At 42.1% G+C, this 19,763-nt stretch overlaps 1 non-coding gene across 1 annotated transcript; it reads right to left on the reverse strand.

Moving 5' to 3' along the window:
* Positions 1-3,183: 3,183 nt before the first annotated feature.
* On the reverse strand, positions 3,184-3,255 carry TRNAS-GCU (transfer RNA serine (anticodon GCU)). The gene has a single exon. It is a non-coding gene; the product is annotated as a tRNA-Ser (tRNA).
* Between the last annotated feature and the right edge of the window lie 16,508 nt (positions 3,256-19,763).

A 19,763-nucleotide genomic window follows, 5' to 3' on the forward strand; every position in this document is an offset into this window, starting at 1 on the left:
TTCTCAGCTGGAGTGGAATTTTGGTGCCCTTTCTGGGTTCAGCTCTTCCTACCAGGGAGCATTTCTGTACTGTGTTGCCTTCCCCTGCTCCTTCCTTCATCAATATATTGAACAGCTGCCTTTAGAGAAAAAAAGCTAAAATGATTATGGACTTCACTTTCAGGAAGGAAGATTAAAATCAAATTTAGGAGTTGAGGTACAAGTATGTGAAAAGCTAAATAATAGTGGAATGATGACATGATGTCTTCAAACAAGAAGGTGACATGCCAGAAGACAGAATGAGCATTATTGTTAGATGAGTGAAACGAGACATGTTTGAGTTGGGAGAATTGAGCAGTTTTGGGGGAATAGGTGGGTTTGGGAAAGTTTTAGAGAGACGGAGTATAAACTGGTGTTCCAAATAGGGTTTTCATATTTGGAAAAGAAACAGAATTTCAGTCCAGGAAAGGGGAATGACGTGGGTAAAATCTCGGTGGTGTTGGTCTTTTCCTTTGGTCTCCTACATTTTCAAGGGAAAGTTCCAGTCCAGGGAACCTTTCTCTCCTGGTCATGGCTGTCTTGTCTCCAGTTCTGTATCTTTTCCCACATTTTAAATTCAGCTGTTGATGTGCTCAGGGGAAGCACCTGGTGTGTCTCAGCCCCTGCCCTGATCAGCAGACTGGTCACTTTCTGCTACATGTAAGGACCTACTTGGAGGGGATATTTAAACTGAAGAGAGGGCGTTGAACCATCTTTCGCAGCGTAGTGGTTGAATTCCAACAGTAATTTTTTATCAGTCCTTGGGAACCAGAGCACTGCTTTTAGGACTCATGATTTAACATGCTGGAGGTCTCAGAGCACCTGAAGTCAAGGTTTTGGATTAGCAGCATTCTTTATGTGACTTGTCCTGTGTGATTGAGTCCAGTCCAGGAAACACTCCCATTTTTGTTGCACATTTTATGTACATTTAGCCATGGTTCTTGTAAATTTTCATAGTAGATAGGTATTATAAGTTGAAGCCAATCCATATTATTTTGTTCCAGCATCTTGAGTCCTTGAAGAAATAGTTGATTTTTAAGATGTCTGATGAGCTTTGTAGCTACCCTCGTGTCTGGGTCTTTCCTGGCAGTGACTTGAGTCAAATCTGACTAAATACTGTGGTGACACCTGGGCTGTGGAAGTTGAAGATTCTAAGTTTAATCCCTCTGAGTCTCAAATTTCTCTTTGATTGTTCCATTGGATCCTTTCCAAAGCTTAGCCTCTTTGGCAACATTGCCAGGGAGATACAGGGTTGCTGGGATCCTCCTAGGCATGTGGGCTTTTGGTATTTTCCCCTAAGTAAAAGAAATAATTCCTTTACCGAATACTTGCTAGTTGTCCAGAATTGAAATTTTCTCATTGGTCCATTACATTTGATTATTGACAAGTTCACAGTCAGGCATTGTATATGTCATGTGTTGTGTGTGTGTGTGCATGAAGAGAGAATTCTTTTTCAAGAACAATGTGGTGATTCTCAGGATCTAGTTGGTCTTCTCTTCTTTCATAATCTGGTTTAAAAGATTACTTTGGAGCAGAAGGGAAGGGAGATGATGACCCTGGTGGTAAATGTAAGCCTAACTGAAAGCTGTCCTAGAATGCTATTGTCAGAGGATAATTTTGAAAGTTTTAATTCAGCTCCCCATGTTATGCAAAAAGGAAAACCTAGGTCCAGAAATATGAAGCGATTTCTGCCAATGTGATGCAACAAATTTAAAGACAAACCAGGATCTGAGTACAGGTTCTCTGACTCTTAGAAATAGTTACATGTACAGAATCTGTGCAGCCTCTTATCAAAATATGTAGGACAAAGAAAGCAATGATAGTTTTCAGCAGAATAAAGGAAACAGTTTTTTGCCACATTTAATTAGGACTGATTTAACAAAATGTTTCAGAAAAAATTTTAAATTGGAGGATAAATATTTCTCAAGAATACAGAGATCTTTTGCTAGGATATTTAGGGTCTGTTTGAAAAATATGATCGGTTAAAAAAAGCAATCAGACTTATTGCCCATGACATTCACACAACACCATATAATGACTTTGGAGGTGTAGAGTTCTAAGCTAATCAAAAGCTATTCAGTTGCTTGAAAACTATTAAATAACTGTTTTTGTGAAAGGAGCCAAGTACATAGTATATTAAAAGATACTAGAAGTGCAGTCTTCTCATATACCATGGGATGCAGTCAAAACTGTAATTAGACTGTATTTCCTGCTCCCGAAGCCAGTGTTAGACAAAAGAAGAGATTAAAATAGTTTATGAATCAAAAATATTTTAAGTAAAAAAGAAAAAGAAAGGAAAAAATCAAAATCATTTAGGTATTGAGGAAGGAAAAACCAAATGGTCTAATGAACAAAGCTATCATTTGTAGCCCAGCTTGATGGTGCCTCCTCCCACCTCTCCTTCTCAGCTGCCCTTCATTCTCACCCCAGTCTCTGAGAAATGCCTGGCCCCTGTACTCTTCTAGGATCTTGGGAAGGTGTGGAGAGGAGGCAGGGACTGCCCTGGCCATTTTCTCTACTCTGTTGCCTTAGGGAAGGCTCTTGGAGGGTCAGAGAGAGTGCTGTTCCCAGCTGTAGGCACATACCCAGGGCCCAGGATGTGGTTGAAGAAAGGTCTTCTTTATGGGCTGCAGACAGGCCTTCTTTCAGCTCTTCCAGTAGCTGCCACCCTCTTAGAGCTGAGTTTGGGTGCAGAGCCCTCAAGATAGTCCTGGGCTGCCCACCCAGGAGAGTGTGCAGAGTGAGCTCATGGCAGTCATGCACAGTTTGGTTTAGCTTCAATCCAGATCTCTTCCTTTGTTCTCCTTCTCTCAGAGTCACTACTGTCATCTACCCAAACATGTGCTGATCACCTGTGTTGTTGCATTGTTAGAAAGCTATGGTATAAATAGAGCAGAAGAGCACTGGCTCTGGAGCTGGAATACCTGGGTCCATATCTGGACTCCACACTTAGTAGCACATGATCTGGGGCAAGTTATGCAATTTCTTTGGGCCTCAGTTCCATTATCTGTGAACATGGAATAATAATGATGTGTGAGTGCTTAGTCGTTCAGTTGTATCTGATTCTTTGTGACCCTATGGACTTAGCCTGCTGGGCTCCTCTGTCCATGGGATTCGCCAGGCAAGAATACTGGAATGAGTTGCCATTTCCTATGCCAGAAGATCTTCCCAACCCAGGGATCGAACCTGGGTCTCCTGCGTTAGCAGGCAGGTTCTTTACCACTGAGTCACCAGGGAAGCCCTGGAATAATAATGATAATAAGTCCCAAGACATGGGTTGTGATGTTCTTAAAATGAGAAGGGAAAAGCACTGTGATAGTGCCTGGCATGGAATAAAGGCTCCTTAGATGTTAGTGATGATTATTACTCTAACCTGTGTGGATGCTGGGAAAGGGTATAAATACCATCCCTCCCCTGGACGGATTATGCAATAATCTGGGAAACTGAACCTTTTTCAGTCATGAAGAAGGAAGTTGGTGTTGTAAAGCTGGTCTAGTGGTGCTCAATTGTCTTAGTTTTCACTTGTCTGTAAAGCTTTTAATTTCTCTGTCAAATTTGAATGAGAGCCTTGATGGGTAGAGTGATCTTGGTTATAGGTTTCCCCCTTTCATCACTTTAAATATATTGTGCCACTCCCTTCTGACCTACAGTTTCTGCTGAAAAATAAACAGATAATCTTATGGGGTTTCCCTTGTATGTTATTTGTTGCTTTTCCCTTGTTGCTTTTAATATTTTTTCTTTGTATTTAATTTTTGTTAGTTTGATTACTGTGTGTCTTGGTGTGTTCCTCCTTACGTCTATCCTGCTTGGGGCTCCCTGTGCTTCCCAGACTTGGGTGACAGTTTCCTTTTCCATGGGTTGCGAAGTTTTTGACTATAATCTCTTCATATATTTTCTCAGACCCTTTCTCTTTTTCTTCTTCTTCTGAGACCTCTAAAATTCAAATGTTGATGTGTTGGAAGTTGGTCTTATGACCTTGTGTGTCTAGCAAAGGATCACTTTTATGTCTGAGGATGGATTGCTGGCCGTGCCTGGGCGATCTAGCATGGATGGAGCAGAGGGTCCTTATTTTCCAAAAAGAGCTAAGCCCTCTAGTCATGTTACTTTTTCCAGATCTTAGGCTTCTGAGAAATCGTGTCTGGGTTTCATTCACTCTTTAGGGAAAAAAAAGCACGTGGTTACATAGGAATAACTACATGTAACTGGCCAAAGAAATAGAATACACATGAATTCTTATATATGCTACTGTTTTCAAGGCCATCTTTTTGATTGTGCCCCTTTGGTATCTGGGGAAAATGCAGAGGGAAGGCCAGTCTGTTTTGTGGAATCTTGTATGAATTTATTAGTCTCATAATGCCTAGAAGATGCATCTCTTAGAGTGAAGCCTCCATGCTCTAGTAAGTCCCTCCTCTTGTTGTGTGATGTCAGTCTTTTCAGGGAAGGGTTTCACACCATTGCCATTTTGGATACTAACTTCTGTTTGGCTGGTAGTGTCAGCTCTTGGTAGCTTTCACGGCTTCTGTCAGTGAACTGGGGCTCAGGTTCTGCCCACTTTATGCCCAGCACCGCCTCAAGCAGAGGTCAGCAAATTAACCAAGGAGCCCAATCTAGTCTGCCACCAGTCTTTATAAATCTTTATTGAGATGCAGCCACAGCCATGAATTGACATATTACCTATGACTGCTTTTGTGCAACAAATGCAGTGTTAAGTAGTACTTGTGAGAAGCCATATGGTCCACAAAAACTAGTAAAAGTCCTGTCCAGCCTGCTGATCCTCGACCTAAAGATTAACTGTAGAGAGAGGGGGAGTCCTCCAAGGCCACATGGGGAGGCAGAGATCACAGCTGCTCAACTGTAGGGATATTCAGGACAAGAAAGTATAAGATGAGAGTAAGAAAGTTGCCTGTAGAATCAAGGAGATGAAGTAGAAGCTGAACTGTTTGGATACAGGCTTCTGCTGTGGTATGTAACCACTTACCAGATTCCACTGGAAGTTGCCCCTGATCACATGTTTTTCTCATCACAGGAGTTACATGAAATCCTCCAGTGAAGGGAAATGTACTGGGTCTGTGACACGATTCCCTGTCTCGCTACAGCTCTGCTGTGATGGCTCGTTACACTCTCCAAACAAAACTTCCCTTTGAGATTTGACCTTACATTTCTGTGTTGACTCAGAACTGGGTAATGAGATTCCTGTATTTCCAGCTACCAGAGCCCTCACTCCTTTGAAAGTGCTGTGTGCATAAGTATCCCTGAGGAAGCCACATCACTCCAAGCGTCTGCCTTTCCCATTTCTATCATTGAAAGGGCCACAAAGAAGACAGAGTATGAAATCCAGTCTTGTTGACCCATGAATCTTGCTTTGCAAGGAGAGCTGTGGCTTAGGAGCCACTCATTTTCCGTATATTACTGACTCCATCTCTACTAAGAGCTTGTCAGTCTGATCTCAGCTCTGTGACAACCCCGTCCCAGAGCTTCTTCACAGGACTATCTGCTGGCCTGGGATCTCTGCTGGTTGCTGGCTGTTTACTGTGGTTCAGGACTGCCTTCAAAACAGTTGGGCACCATTTCCAACTTATACAAGGCATCCTGTGGACTGGCAGCAGTCCTGGGTCCTGTTCCTTCACCTCTCGGAGCTTTGGTGTTGCCTGCTTGGGGAAACTGAGCTATATGGCTTCCAAGGCATCTCTTAACTCTTTGATTCGTAGTCCTTTTGAGAAGTCCATGTGGCTGACGAAGTTCCCTTCATGCTCTGTGGTGCTTCCCTGCCTGGAGTGCCTTTGAAACCAGCAGGGAAAGCTGTGTGCCAGGAAATACAAGGGATTGAGAAGAGAGGGCTCTTGGGTTGCTCTGGAGACTGGACATGACAGTGTCAAGGCAAATACTGTCTTTGAGTATCAGACCAAAGGCAGATATGGCTAAGCCTGGACTGATGACCTCAACGTCAGAGCAGGAGAAAAGCTGGAGCCCATCTGGCTCCATGTGCAGGGAGAACAGCAGCATGTGCCCCAGTGTCTTCTCTCCCTGAGCAGACCATGGCTAGAGTCTGACAGTAGAGATCTGGACGCCAGAGTGACCAGATGCCTGGGGAGAGCAAAGGGACAGTCATAGGAAGGAGAACAAGGCACCCTGTGGGTGTGAATACACAGAGGTGAGGCTCACTGAGGCCACAGACCCTCTAGGGAAGAGGCACCTCTGAGCTTCCTTGAGATCTTATCAAACCCACACTCCAGTTCCCTTAGGTTACTAGTGTTTGGTGTATTTTTCTTAAAAACTTTTTCTTCTGTGTTGTCCCTACTTTGTTAGATGTTGATAATGATGGATGTGGACCTGCTGGTAAATGATTTCCTATTATCTCATGTAATTTAAACCTCACATGGCTAGCTGTGGCCAGTTCTGTCTACATTTGGCAGAAGGGACAACCATGGCTCACTGGAGTTAGATCATCTACCCAAAGCCATACAGCTAGAAAGTTCTGCAGCTGAAATTCTAACCCAGACCTTCTACCTGGATGATATTGCTTTTGAATGCTATATCCTGTTGCCTGTCCACATTGGCTTGAATGTGGCTAGTGGAATTGCTAGTGCAATGAGGTTGCAGGAGCAGGGGGAGCTTTCTTACCAGTGCAGAGTTAACAGAATTCAGGGTTCCTTAACAGCGTTACCGAGGCTGGGGCAGAGAATTCTTTGGGTGGGGGGACTTTCCTGTGCATTGTAGGAAGTTTGACAGCATCCCTACTCTCTACCCACTAGGTGCCAGTAGCATCTTCATCTCCACCCACTTGTGACAACCCAGAATGTCTCCAGATTTCGTTAAATATTCCCTGGGAGACAAAATTGATCTTTCTCCAGTGAGAATCACTGACATGTTAATTTGTCAATAAAGAAAAAAAATCTCTCGTATGTAATTCTTTCGTTGTCTACCTTTTTTTCCTCTTTTACACCAAAATTCTACTCTTCAGGGCTTGAGCCCTTCTTCCTACTTGGCTGACATCCTGAACTGTGTCACTGGGAACACTTTACCTTGCTGGCATCTTGTCCAGACACTGTCTCTTTGAGCCTGGAGCCTCCTGGGGGAAGTATTAAGAGACAACGAGCTATGAAAACAGTGTGTTCTTCCTTGTGCTAAGTGCCTCTGCTCCGGCAGTAAAACGCTTCAGTGGTGCGAACATATGGCATCAACTCAGCCTTTGAAAACCATGCTGGCATCTAACATGCGTGGAGGAAAGGGGACAGGCTGTGTGAGCTCTGGAAGCTTTTGGAAGGGCCTCCCCTCTCCCCAGGAGCAGCGGGGTTCGGGTTCCTCGGAGATCTTGATTCCACAGAGGCCAAGGCTTTGCAGGCCTTAAAACCATTGCATTTTGCTCCTTTAATTAAACTCCCTGCAGCCCTTGACATCTGCCACAGAGAAAGGCCTAGAGCAGAGCAGCCTAGTGGCTCAGTGCCAGCCCTCACCTTGGCTCTAGGCAGGCATCTGTTAAATGAGGGGTCAGGGCACACCAGGAGGGATCCACTGCCTTCTGCCCACACGGCCTTCTGAGGGTGGGGTGTCACTTGGAGACGTCTAGGCCAATAAACAGCCTGGAGTATTGGTCTCAGAGCAGGGTGTCTGAGCTGCTCAGCCGCCCAGTTTAATAGTCCCAGCTGTAAAAGGTTAGTGAGATCAGGGGTTTAGTGTGCCAGAAAGTGATGCCTGTAAATTTTCATCAACATGCTTCCTGGGGATGTCATCATGGGATCTGACAGTGAGTTTAAAATAGTCTTTTTTTTTTTTTCAGAACATAAATGTTTGGAGCTAAATAGAATTATCAGGAAAAATCTTTGAAAGCTTAGTCCACAGGGATTATATACATATCCTGAACCCTGGCTGTAGGTGTAGGGTGTACACATGCCTGAACCTTTATGCCCTTGTGAACACATGTGCTTGTCTCCATGTGAAGGATGAGGGGCTTAAATCCAGATGAGCCTGTTTCACATTCCAGGTCAAGTCAGTTGCTGTATATACCCATGGATGAGTTACTTATGATCTCTGAGCCTGTTTCCTTATCCTTAAAATAGTAATAATTGTACTGACATCCATGGCACTGTTGTGAAGGTTACCGATAATGTGTTTGAAGTTAACAAAGCGTAGAAGACACTCAATAAATGATGTCGTTTCTATCAAAATATCCTGTTGTGAATTGTTAGGGAAAAGATACCAAGTCTAAGGTAGAACTGAGTTTCTTAGATTATTCTTCAATACTTAGGTTACTTTATCTCGTAATTCCTTCATTTCACTCTTGGGACTGGATGTGAGTATATTCAATTTCAAAATGCTCTCTCATTCAATAATAACAACATGATCTTTCAGGAACTTGAATTATTATCACTTAACACTGCCTAAAGCTCCTGTTTTGTGTTCATTGCTGTGAACCTTTATGAAGCATGTACTATGCGCCAGACATAGATCCAAAGGCTGGGTATCCAGCAATTAAAACAGACAGATCTCCTGCTTGCTGATGGTTTATGTGCTGAGTCTGCTTCAGCCATGCCTCCGGGAAAGATGTCCCATCCCATGGCAGAGATAACCACTGTGATCAGACTTCGTGCCATGCTCTGTGTTGGGTGCTTAGGGGAGAAACATGTAGTGATGAAAAGAAACACTGAAATATGGCAACGTGGTGGGTTTGTTGGGTAACTGACACATGAGCAAGTGACTGAGACAGAAAATGCAAAACCATGACAGGTGTCATGGAAATCTAAGAATTGATTTAGAATAAATTTATGGATGAATAATTCATTAAAGCTGAGCAAGGGAAGTTGAGAGCATAGTTTCTGAAACATAGTATGCGAATGTTTGAATGGATGAATTGTTGAATGAAGGGGAGGTCTGCCATGTACAGTTGTGTAGGTTTCATATTGCACTCCACTGTAGGCCATTCAAACTGTGATGATGGTGTTTGGCATCTGTGCTCATGTGCCAAGAATTTCACATGCGATCTCATTCAATGTTCCTAACACTCTGCCGTTTAAGTGGTGTTTTCTCCATTCTTCAGCCACGGACTTGGGCACTCAGTGAAGTTGTTACCTGTCCAGGTTCACAAAGGAAGTCAGTGGAAGAAGGGACCCACAATTGGAATCAGACCCCTTTAACTCCAGAGTTCCTGCTTGGAGAATAGGAGAAAAGAGTAGCTTAAAAGGAAACTAAATGGGTTAGGTCTTGTCTTTTAGAACAAAATGTTTGGGTCTCTGAGGTCAAAAGGAGAAGTAGAGACACTGAAATGATTGCTTTTCCAGGTTTCAGGCTTCAGGTCACAAGCTTAGTGAGACCCTTGGCCTGTTTTCTCCACCGTGATCACATCACACTCTAAGCTCTCCTTAAGGGAAGCATGGATCCCAGACCCCAGAAAAACCCATCTAGTAGAGGTGGTAAGTACTGGAGAAGGCAATGGCACCCCACTCCAGTACTCTTGCCTGGAAAATCCCATGGACGGAGGAGCCTGGTGGGCTGCAGTCCATGCGGGTCACTAAGAGTCAGACATGACTGAGCAACTTCCCTTTCACTTTTCACTTTCATGCATTGGAGAAGGAAATGGCAACCCACTCCAGTGTTCTTGCCTGGAGAATCCCAGGGACGGGGGAGCCTGGTGGGTTGCCTTCTATGGGGTCGCACAGAGTCGTACACGACTGAAGTGATTTAGCAGCAGCAGCAGAGGTGGTAAATACACCATATGTATTATTCACAAAATTAGTAATAAAAGAAGATAACAGCACTGGACCAGATGAATATTATCATGTCCACTGTTATTGTAGTGGACACTCAGTCTCTTGGCCAGATGACGTCCAGCTCAGATATGCTGTTTCTTTTATGAATAAGTTTAGCCTCTCTCCATTCCTGAGTCAGCAATAAGCTGGATAATGCACTGCCATGTTGGTGTCCTATCAGGATTGTGAGCTAACAGGACCTTCCCCACACTGCCCGCTGAAGTCTCAGCACTTCATGCTCCTGTGTGATCCTGGAAATTGGCAGGAGTAGGGGGTCCACTGACCCCACCTGATTTTTAGTTGCTCTTAAAAGGCAGTTTATTTCTCATCAGATTCATAATGTATCTGTTCAGTCTAGAGAATTGTAGTTCTTAGGTGAAAGAAAACTTTATGGCAGGTTAAGTAGAATCATAGATAACAGTGAATACAGTTTTAAAATTTCAGGGAACAGAGGGTTAGAAGTTGCATGGATTTTGAAGGGGAATGTAGTCTGCCTCCTTTGGAAACATCCTGCTTCTTATACTGTTCTTCTCTTCAAATTCCAGAACCTGTAGGATTCTTAGAGATAATCTACTTACAGTTGTAGACAGGCTTTACCCCTTTTGTCTGGTTATCTTAGAGAAAGAAGGGGAGGGGTGAGGAAGAGAATTATATTTCTGAGTTATGTGCTTGAGTTCCTTAATTTGTTCCAAGGGTCCTGACAATGAGAGATTATTGTCTCAATTTTACTGTTGATGAAACTGAGGTCCTCAAAAGTCCCAGGGCCCAGGGTGTGTGTTCAAGCTTTTCATCTCTGGACTGCTCATGCCCTTTCTGTAGTCATGTTTATTTTTACCCTCAAGGAGGGAGTTTTCTTAAATAGAAGGAGGAGCATTTCTGTTTTAACTAATATCTACTCTAGGTAAATAAAAACAACAATAATGGATGTTTAATGAGTTATTGCTGTGTTAGACGCTATGCTAGGTGTTGTATTTTTCTGATGAGGAAGGCACTGTTCTTCCATATTTGACAAATGGTGGAGCTGAGGCTCAGAGGCAAATAATTCCCTGGACTGGTACAGGTGTTAGAAGCGCTCTGTCTTTGTACTCACGTACTCTTTGTGCTTTCCTTCCTTCTCTGAAGCATAGTGGCTTACAGCTCATATGTATGCATAACAGGAATGGAATATTCTTTCTCTGTGTGTGTGTGACTGTATTAGTCAGGATAATACAGGTTGTGCTAACCACAGCGAACTGGCATCTTGGAGCAGCTTTCTAGGGCCCCTGTCCCTCATCATCAGTGGTGTAAGATGTGCCTTGACTTTTGTCTCTGGATTTCCACACAAAGCCCTTTCATAGTCCCCCCAGTGGGACAGCTGGCTGCTGGGACTGTCCTGTCCTGGTCTTTGAAGAGAAATACATCATATTGGTCACATCCTATCAAGCTGAAATTAGTTGTATGCCCCTAGACAGCAAAGAAAGTGGAGAGGAGGAATTCTGCCCTCTGCACAGAAGAGGAAAGTTAGATGTAATTGATCTTGAAGACTCTAGTCCCCTGGTACTGATCCTTCATTTTATTTCTTCTACTGAGTATAGAAAAAGTTAAAGGTAGCGGTTATAATACTATGATATCTCTTCGGAATACTTTCATGGATTTGCAGTTCCATTTGGCGAAGGATACTAATTTCAATTCCATATGTTTAACCACAGTGACTCATGTCCAACTCTGGCTATTTTAAGTTTTTGTATGTTGGCTATACCAGGAACTGCAATTTTTTTAAAGGATAAGATACTTCTTCTAAACTGTCAAAAATGTTTTAGCTCAGGAAATTGTTCTATTTTCTTGATAATATCTCAAATTATGCCTTAACTGGAGTTCTCAACTTTTTTAAACATCAGTGTAAAAATATTTTCCAACAGATTGTTCAAATACTTCACAAAATAATGCTAAGTGAACCTAACAAAATGTAAATCTATATATATTATGATTCCAAATTTCTCTCTCTGATAATTGTTGTCTGTGTCACTCTGTCTTCTACACACACACACACACACATCCATATTGTAAATAAGTACATCAAAATATTGACAGCTATAGTATCTGAGCCTAATGATTATTTTTATTTTCTTTTCCAATATTTTTGGAATTAAAAAAAAACTTTATACCAAAATATATTTTTAAAAATTAACATAATTTTTCTCAGATATTTTATAATCAGAAAAATGCATTTTATACATGGATATAAATATAGAATGATTATATATTTCTTGTTATTCTGTCTCACAGAACAGAATTCAATGGTTGCTCTTCATAGATTATTCCTTGTTTCCTTTTTCAAGTCATTTAGAACTTGGAGGCAGTGTTGAGAACAGGAAAGGAGAGAGATGCAGGGAGATGAAGGGAATATCATTTGCATCATGAAATCCAGTTTAATTAGGGTCAGCCAGTCCCCACATCCCTCTCCTCTTCTCTTCTTCCTGGACAGTTACTGGCATCTTCTGATGAATGTCATCTTGCAATTAACATGCTGGTGCCAGCGACTTTCAGCATCTCACCTGCTATGGCTCCTAGGTGTCAGCAGCCTTGTCTTTTCAATTAGGACATATATGGCTCTGTTTATTCAAGTAACTTTGTACTTTCCCAGATTCTAGTGAATTTGGATGGAGAAGAGGGACATTAATTGAATTTTGGTTTAATCACTTGCCTGTTGGCAAACATGGTAAAGAGATGGCATTAAGATGGTTTGTACAAGGCCAGGATAATGCATCTGCTAGGGCTTGATTCCTACTGACTTGTCTGTGCCCTGGTACAGAGCACTGAGGGTGAGCAGCAGGCCTGCCACCCAGGAGCAGAAAGTGAGGATGGCTTCCCTTGAAAGAAGGAGAGAAAGGCAGCCTGTGGCTGTCAAGGTCATCCTGATCCTTGCTGTCTGAGTTGTGAGTGGAAGGGGATATGGCCTCCACATGCTTGCTCCCTGGGAACAAATGACTGAGGCAAGGTGCTTGCTGGGATTAGCAGAGGATGAGCTGATTGATGAGGGCTTTCTGAAGAGGCTGATCAGGCTGACAGCTCAGAGTCATCACAAATAGACTGAGAAGTTTTTCTCTGTGACAGATGCGTCCTCTCCTCCATCTTCCCTTACTTATCACCTTAACTGCATGGAGTCCCTCAGGCAGCACCTGTGTTGTCATCTGCATGACCTGTGTGGCCTTACAGTGTGGTGTGTGTACAGCTGCCAGCATTGGGCTGACCAGCAGGGTGTGCTGGCAGTGATGTGTACAGCTGCCAGCACTGGGCTGACCAGCAGGGTGTGCTGGCAGTGATGAGTTCCATTCAAAACCTAAGAGCTCACTCATGGAACTCAAGGCTCTTGAGCTCCAAAGAGCAGACAGATCATCTGGGGATCTTGAAAAAATGCAGATTCTGTCTCAGTAGGCCTGAAGTGGGGCCTGAGAGTCTGCATTGCAGCAGGTTTTCAGGTGATATTGAAACTGCAGATTGCAGGGCCTCTCTTCTGAGTTGTTTTCCCTGCAGCCATCAGCCTGTTAGGATACTGGCAAAGCTTGGCTTCTTGATACATTCTTCTATTTGAATTTTATCTGGGACTTTCCTGGTGGTCCAGTAGTTAAGAATCCACTTTGAAATGCAGGGCACGTGGGTTTGATCTCTGATCAGGGAAATAAGATCCCACATGCCACAGAGCAACTAAGCCTGCATGCCCAGGTTACACAGGGAGCCTGTGTTACACAGCGAAGACCCTGCATGCCACAACTAAGATCCAGTGTAGTCAGATAAATAAATCACATAAATAAATACTTATATAAATAAAATTTTATCTATTGCAAAGGATGATTGTTTTAATGTAGCCTTTGATAGGGAATGGCAACTCAGTCTGGTATTCTTGCCCAGGAAATCCCATGGACAGAGGAATCTGGTGGGATACAGTCCTTGGGGTCACAAAGAGTCAGACATGACTCAGCGACCAGTACACTCTGATATAAAAATAGATCTTAAAGGGATTGATTCATGATTGAGTTTCTTTTTGGTTGTTTGTTTAGCTGGAAATGGAAGTACCTAGATGGGCACTGTGGTTTCATTTTCTGCAAGAGGAGGAACACATCACCTCATTTAAATGCTGCAACCCTAATTCCCTAAGTTGTAAGCTTCTGAAGAACAAGGGCCAATACTTGTGCAAACTGGTGCTTAATAAAAAACTTTCTTATCATATTCTGTGTACACTCTTTGATGTGATCTATCTGGGCAAAAAATAAAAAGAATAAAAATGATGTAGGCATTTGAGTTAAATATGACAAGAAAAAATTGAAGCAGCGTCTCTAGAATGTCATGCCTTATCTTCCTGCTTAAATCAGAGTTCAGCTCCTTACAAGACTCTCATGAAAGTGACAAGTTGGCTACACATTAATGAGAACTTTGGTCCCTGTCACTCACCTTTAGTTTCTGGCTCCCTCTGGAGCTTTCTGATGAGGCATAGGTTTAATTTAATATCCCCCAATCTCTACAGCAGTTGGTTTTTGGCTATCTCAGACTCTGTTCTGAATGCCATGGTTTACTGCTGAGATCACAAATGGGGCAGATAAAGGAAGTCAAGCAAGCAGCTCTGGGAGGCTGTAGCCATGGGGTATGGGCGACAGAACTGATGATGAGATTGGCAGCCTAATGGGTTTTATAAGCTAGTATCAGTTGTGTCTGCAGTGATCTCATCCCTTCAGAAAGGAGCTCAAGACTCGCTGGGAACAACATAACCTGGTTAAGAAAAATAAAAGTGTTTGGAAAGAATCACACATGGGGAAACATTCTATTCAGTAGCAGCTGACTTAGGGAAGTTAGGAGAATGAACTCAGTTGCACATGGGTCATCATAGTTAACATCCAATGATTTCTTGCACTGAGCAAGAGTTAAATAACCTCCGTGACTTGGGGGACTCAGTGATGTGACCCAAAGATGTGGATTTTAGCTTTGATGTAGCCCCCATGTCTCTGGATATCTTCCTCCTTCGTGGAGTGTGCAGAAGGAAGAAGGGTTGAGCCTGTCTTCCATCTACTTTATCCAGGCATAAAGTATTTTTGGGATTGTTAATTTGCATCCAAGTTTTTCAGAATTGTTGCTTTGTATCCATATTCAAAGCATGGATGGAGGTTTTTCTAAATACTGAGAACTACAGGGCACTAGGTATTTCCTATGGTCTAGGCCAGGGGGCTTGGAGTTTCTGATTTTGTCTTATTTTTTGTCTGTGGTCTGTTGATGAAAACAACCACATTGCTGACAGTATCTATTCACCATACTTTGATAAGATTCCCCTCTCTGCTCCTTTATGAGTGTCTTATTCTAGTTCTTGTGAATCAAAACTAATCAACATCTTCATCTATTCAAATTGAGTAAACTTGGTTGACTTAGTTAACTGTCTTGCTCTCAAGCCAGCAAAATAAATCATTTTGGTATCAGAATTTCATTGAATTTGCTTTGCTTTCTTGATTAGGTTATATTTGGAAACTTAGACTTTTTTCTCCATGTAACGCTTGCATCTACAAAGCAAAGAACAGAGACTTTAATTGTACATTAGAGCATGGTACAGGGTCACAACTGTTTCTACTGAGGGTTTGTTTTGAGTGAATTGAGTGTATCTTAACATTTCTGTGCTTTCGTTTTCTCACCTGTCAAATGTGGATTATTATAGAATATAGCTCATATAGTTTATGACTGTGGGATTAAGTGAGATTATAATGTCTTCCCCACTTTTCCAACATTTGTTCTGTCTGCCTAGAATGTTCTTCCTTCCCAAACTCTAATCATCAACTAACTCTTTTATGTTTTTACTCAAGAATTCCCTTCTCGGACTTCCTTGATAGTCCAATAGTTAAGAATCTGCCTTTCATTGCAGGAGATGTGGGTTCAATCCTTAGTTGGGGAATTAGGATCCCACATGCTGTGTGGCAACTAAGCCCGTGTGCCATAACTATTGAACCCACGAGCCGGAACTAGAGAGAAGCCCAAGCGTGAAAACAAAAGATTCTGCATGCTGCAACTAAGACCTGAAGAAGACAAACACATAAATAAAAGATTAAAGAAAGAATTCCCTTCTCAATGAGTTTGCCTTATCTAAAATGTCACCTGCCCAATAACTCACATCCTCTTTCTCTGTTAATTCTTTGTCTTTTATCTTATCACTACTATTAAATTGGGCATTTTATTTATCTTATTTATTGACTTCACTCCGTCTCTCTAAACCACCCTGTTTTACTTGTAGCACTTGAAGATAAAGTAAATATGGATAGTGTGCATGCTAAGTTGATACAGTTGTGTCTGACCCTTTGTGACCCAATGGACCCAGGGATCCAATGCCTTGGACTTTCCAGGTGATGCTAGCGGTAAAGAACGTGCCTGCCAATGCAGGAGACATAAGAAATGCATGTTTGATTCCTAGATTTGGAAGATTCCCTGGAGGAGGGCATGGCACCCACTCCAGTATTCTTGCCTAGAGAATCCCCAAGGACAGAGGAGCCTGGTGGGCTGCAGTCCATGGGGTCGCAAAGAGTCAGACACGGTTAAAGCAGCTTAGCACAGCGTGCACACTATGCTTCAAGCACAGTGGCTACTTAATAAACATCACATTGTGACTGCCTTTTTTATGCTGATTGTCTGTGCTCTACAGCTGAATCCAATTTCATCATCTTTCTTTCTGGGTCCACTCAGATGCCATCTTGCCAGCTGCTTTCTTTAAAAAAGGGTTTTTAAAGAATTCTGTGTTTGTTTTTTTTTTTCTTTTTATTTATTTATTTATTTAAATTTTTATTTAATTTTAAAATCTTTAATTCTTACATGTGTTCCCAAACATGAACTGTGTGGACCATTTTAAAAGTCTCTGTTCAATTTGTTACAATATTATTTCTATTTTATGTTTTGGTTCTTTTTTTTTTTGTTTGGCTACCAGGGGAATCTTAGTTCCCTCTCAAGGGATCAAACCCACACCCACACTGGAAAGCAGGAAGTCCCTAAATCCCATTTTTTATGATAGCATTATCTTTTTATCTTCCCTAACTTGTTCTCTGATTATTTCATACGAGTTGGTCCACTTGTGTCAACTATGTCTACAGGTTTCTCGTGTGGAATAAATAGGTCATACTTCTGCCCTATCTGCTTCAGCATAGTGCCCGAGGCGTAGTGAGTATTCACTGAATATTGTTGCTGTATCAGTCTGCATTGAGGAAATGATGTATGGCTACAGACTTTACTGTTTACTAACTAGAAACCATGACACCAGTTGAATGAAAGGAAAGAAGTAGCATTCAACCAAAAATCACATCGGTGAAACGTTTACTTGTGTGAATGATTTGATCAATACTTGTCTCCATCACATTAGGGTACTCTAGCTACACTGGCCATCTTCTTGTCTTTCCCAAGCTTTTATTGCAAAAAATTTTAAATATCAGAAAAGTTGAAAGAATTTTACAGTAAATACCTAAGTACCCACCAGTTAGATTCTACTGTTAAAAATTTTAGTTTATATCATGTGTAAAATAGATAGTTAGTGGGAAGTTGCTATAAAACACAGGGAGTCTTTAGGGAACATTCTAATCGCAAATGTTACTATGCAGGGAAAAGAAGCCTATCATAAATAAACTGCTTTGTCACTCAAAAAAAAAAAAAAAACAACAACAACAACAGCAAGCAAACACACACACACAGGGAGCCCAGCCTGGCATTCAGTGATGACCTAGAGGGATGCGATTGGGGGAAGGGAGGGAGGTTCAGGAGGGAAGGAACATATATATAATTATCACTGATTCACATTATTGTACAGTAGAAACCAACACAAAGTTGTAAAGCAATTTTCCACCAATTAAAAATGATAAAAAATAATTAAAAAAAAAGTCTAATTGCGTTATCCCATTCTTCTGTTTATTAATCAGGCATATATTTTGGTTCATTTCAAAGTAAAATGAAGGAACTTCCCTGGCAGTCCAGTGGTCAAGACTCCACTATGCGTCCACTTCAGTGGGCACAGGTTTGATCCCTGCTAGGGGAACTAAGATGTGGCATACCTGCCTAAATAGTGTGGCTATTTAGTAAATAAATGAGTAAATGAATAAGTAAAATATTGATAGGAAATTCCCTGGCGGTGCAGTTGTTAGAACTCGTTGTTTCACTGCTGAGGGCTCAGGGAACTAAGATCCCACAAGCAGGTAGGGGGAAGAGGTGGGAGGCGGTGGGGAAGTAAACCGATGACATCAATACATTTCTGCCTAATTGCTCAGCATATATTGAAATTGAGTTGACCCTGTAAATGGAAATTCATCATGTACTATCTTGTTGCATGAGGCTTGCTCACTAAACATAGTGTTCCTAAGATGTTCTAATAAGCTCATTCATTTTCACTGCTGAGTTCCATACTTTGTCTTGCCCTAGCTGCTGGATGTTGTGACCTATTTGGGTGCTATCCATGTATGTGTGTATGCAAAGCTATCTTGTACACCTTGGATTTCAAACACCTCAGATGAGATTTCTGGGTCATAGAGCATAGTCTTCCTTGTTTGTCCTCAGACATACCAAGCTTTTCCCTACCTTATACCTTGGGCATTCACTCTTTCCTCTGTTGGGAATGCTGTTCTGTGAATGAAATACTTTTGCTCCTTATTCTCATGTAACTGTCTCTGTTGTATCACTGAGATCACAGGCTTCCCTGACAGACATTCTAAAGTAATCATGTAATCTCTCTAGCACATGATGCTTTTATAATTATCTGCATAGCATTTCTCATCCTCTGATAATTTTGTTTTTCCCTAATGTAAGGCATGAGATGTTAAAGATGGGATGGTTAGATAGCATCACCAATTCGATGGACATGAATCTGAGCAAACTCTGGTGGAGATGGTGGAGGATAGAGGAGCCTGGAGTGCTGCGGTCCATTGGGTTGCAAACAGCATGACTGAGCATGCACACACTACGTACTATGCCAGTGTGACCACAGAGTCATCTAAAACTATTAAAGCCTAAACTGTCGTTGAGCACATTAGGTTCTAGAATGAGAAAAGTAAAGCTGACAGGCCCTTTCCCTAGCTTACACTGTTCTTTGTTCAGTCACTCAGTTGCGTCTGACTCCTTGTGACCCAGTGGACTTTGTGATTCTAGGGACCCCATGGAACCATGTACCCCCAGGTTCCTCTGTCCCTGGAATTCTCCAGGCCAGAATACTGGAGTGGGTTGCCATTTCCTTCTCCAGGGGATCTTCCTGACCCAGGGATTGAAACCCCATCTCTTGCATCTCCTACATTTGCAGGTATATTCTTTACCACTGCACCATCTAAGAAGCTGTAATAGGCACTCAAAAAACATTTCATGAAGAAATGAATACAGAGATGAATACACAATTTTGAGTTGCTGGACCCCATCCACCTTGTTCATTGTTTAATCCTCAGTACCCAGCATGTAGCAAGTGTACCCCATCTATTTGAGGATAGTTCTATTCCTTGGTAGATCATAAACTCCTAAAATGCCACTCCAGAAAAATATCTTCTTTCATACCTTGTAATATGAAGGGAGTTAATTCAGTTCCTTAAACATGTTCAAAATCTGGGTAAAAATATGTCACAGCAGGAGATGCGAGGTATCTGTCGTCTGCCTTGATATCCGGCGGGATGTTGCTGGTGGCAAAGTGGAAAACACATTTATAAGCTGCCTTTAACATATTGGCTCATTAACCTGGTTTTTAATGGTGCTAAAATATGTTTCTCCAAATTTAGTTGCTAATAGTTACCCTGATTCAGGGAGTAGGGGTGAAGGAGGAAGGACTTAGGTACCTACAGGGCAGTTAGTACAAACGGTGGGGTTGGCAACTGGACTTGGGTTTCTTGTCTTGCTCAGGGATTGTCATCTAGGATGCCCACAGCCATAGCAACAAGAGCTCTTTGAAGTTTGAGGGAAGGAAAAGTCAGTGTTTTATGCTCATAGAGTCCTGGGGTGGTGGAGAGGGACAAGAAAGAAAAACTTCCTGGTGACATCTACCTC

Source organism: Capricornis sumatraensis, chromosome 1 (genome assembly GCF_032405125.1).
Source record: "Capricornis sumatraensis isolate serow.1 chromosome 1, serow.2, whole genome shotgun sequence".
In the NCBI taxonomy this organism is placed as follows: Eukaryota; Metazoa; Chordata; class Mammalia; order Artiodactyla; family Bovidae; genus Capricornis; species Capricornis sumatraensis.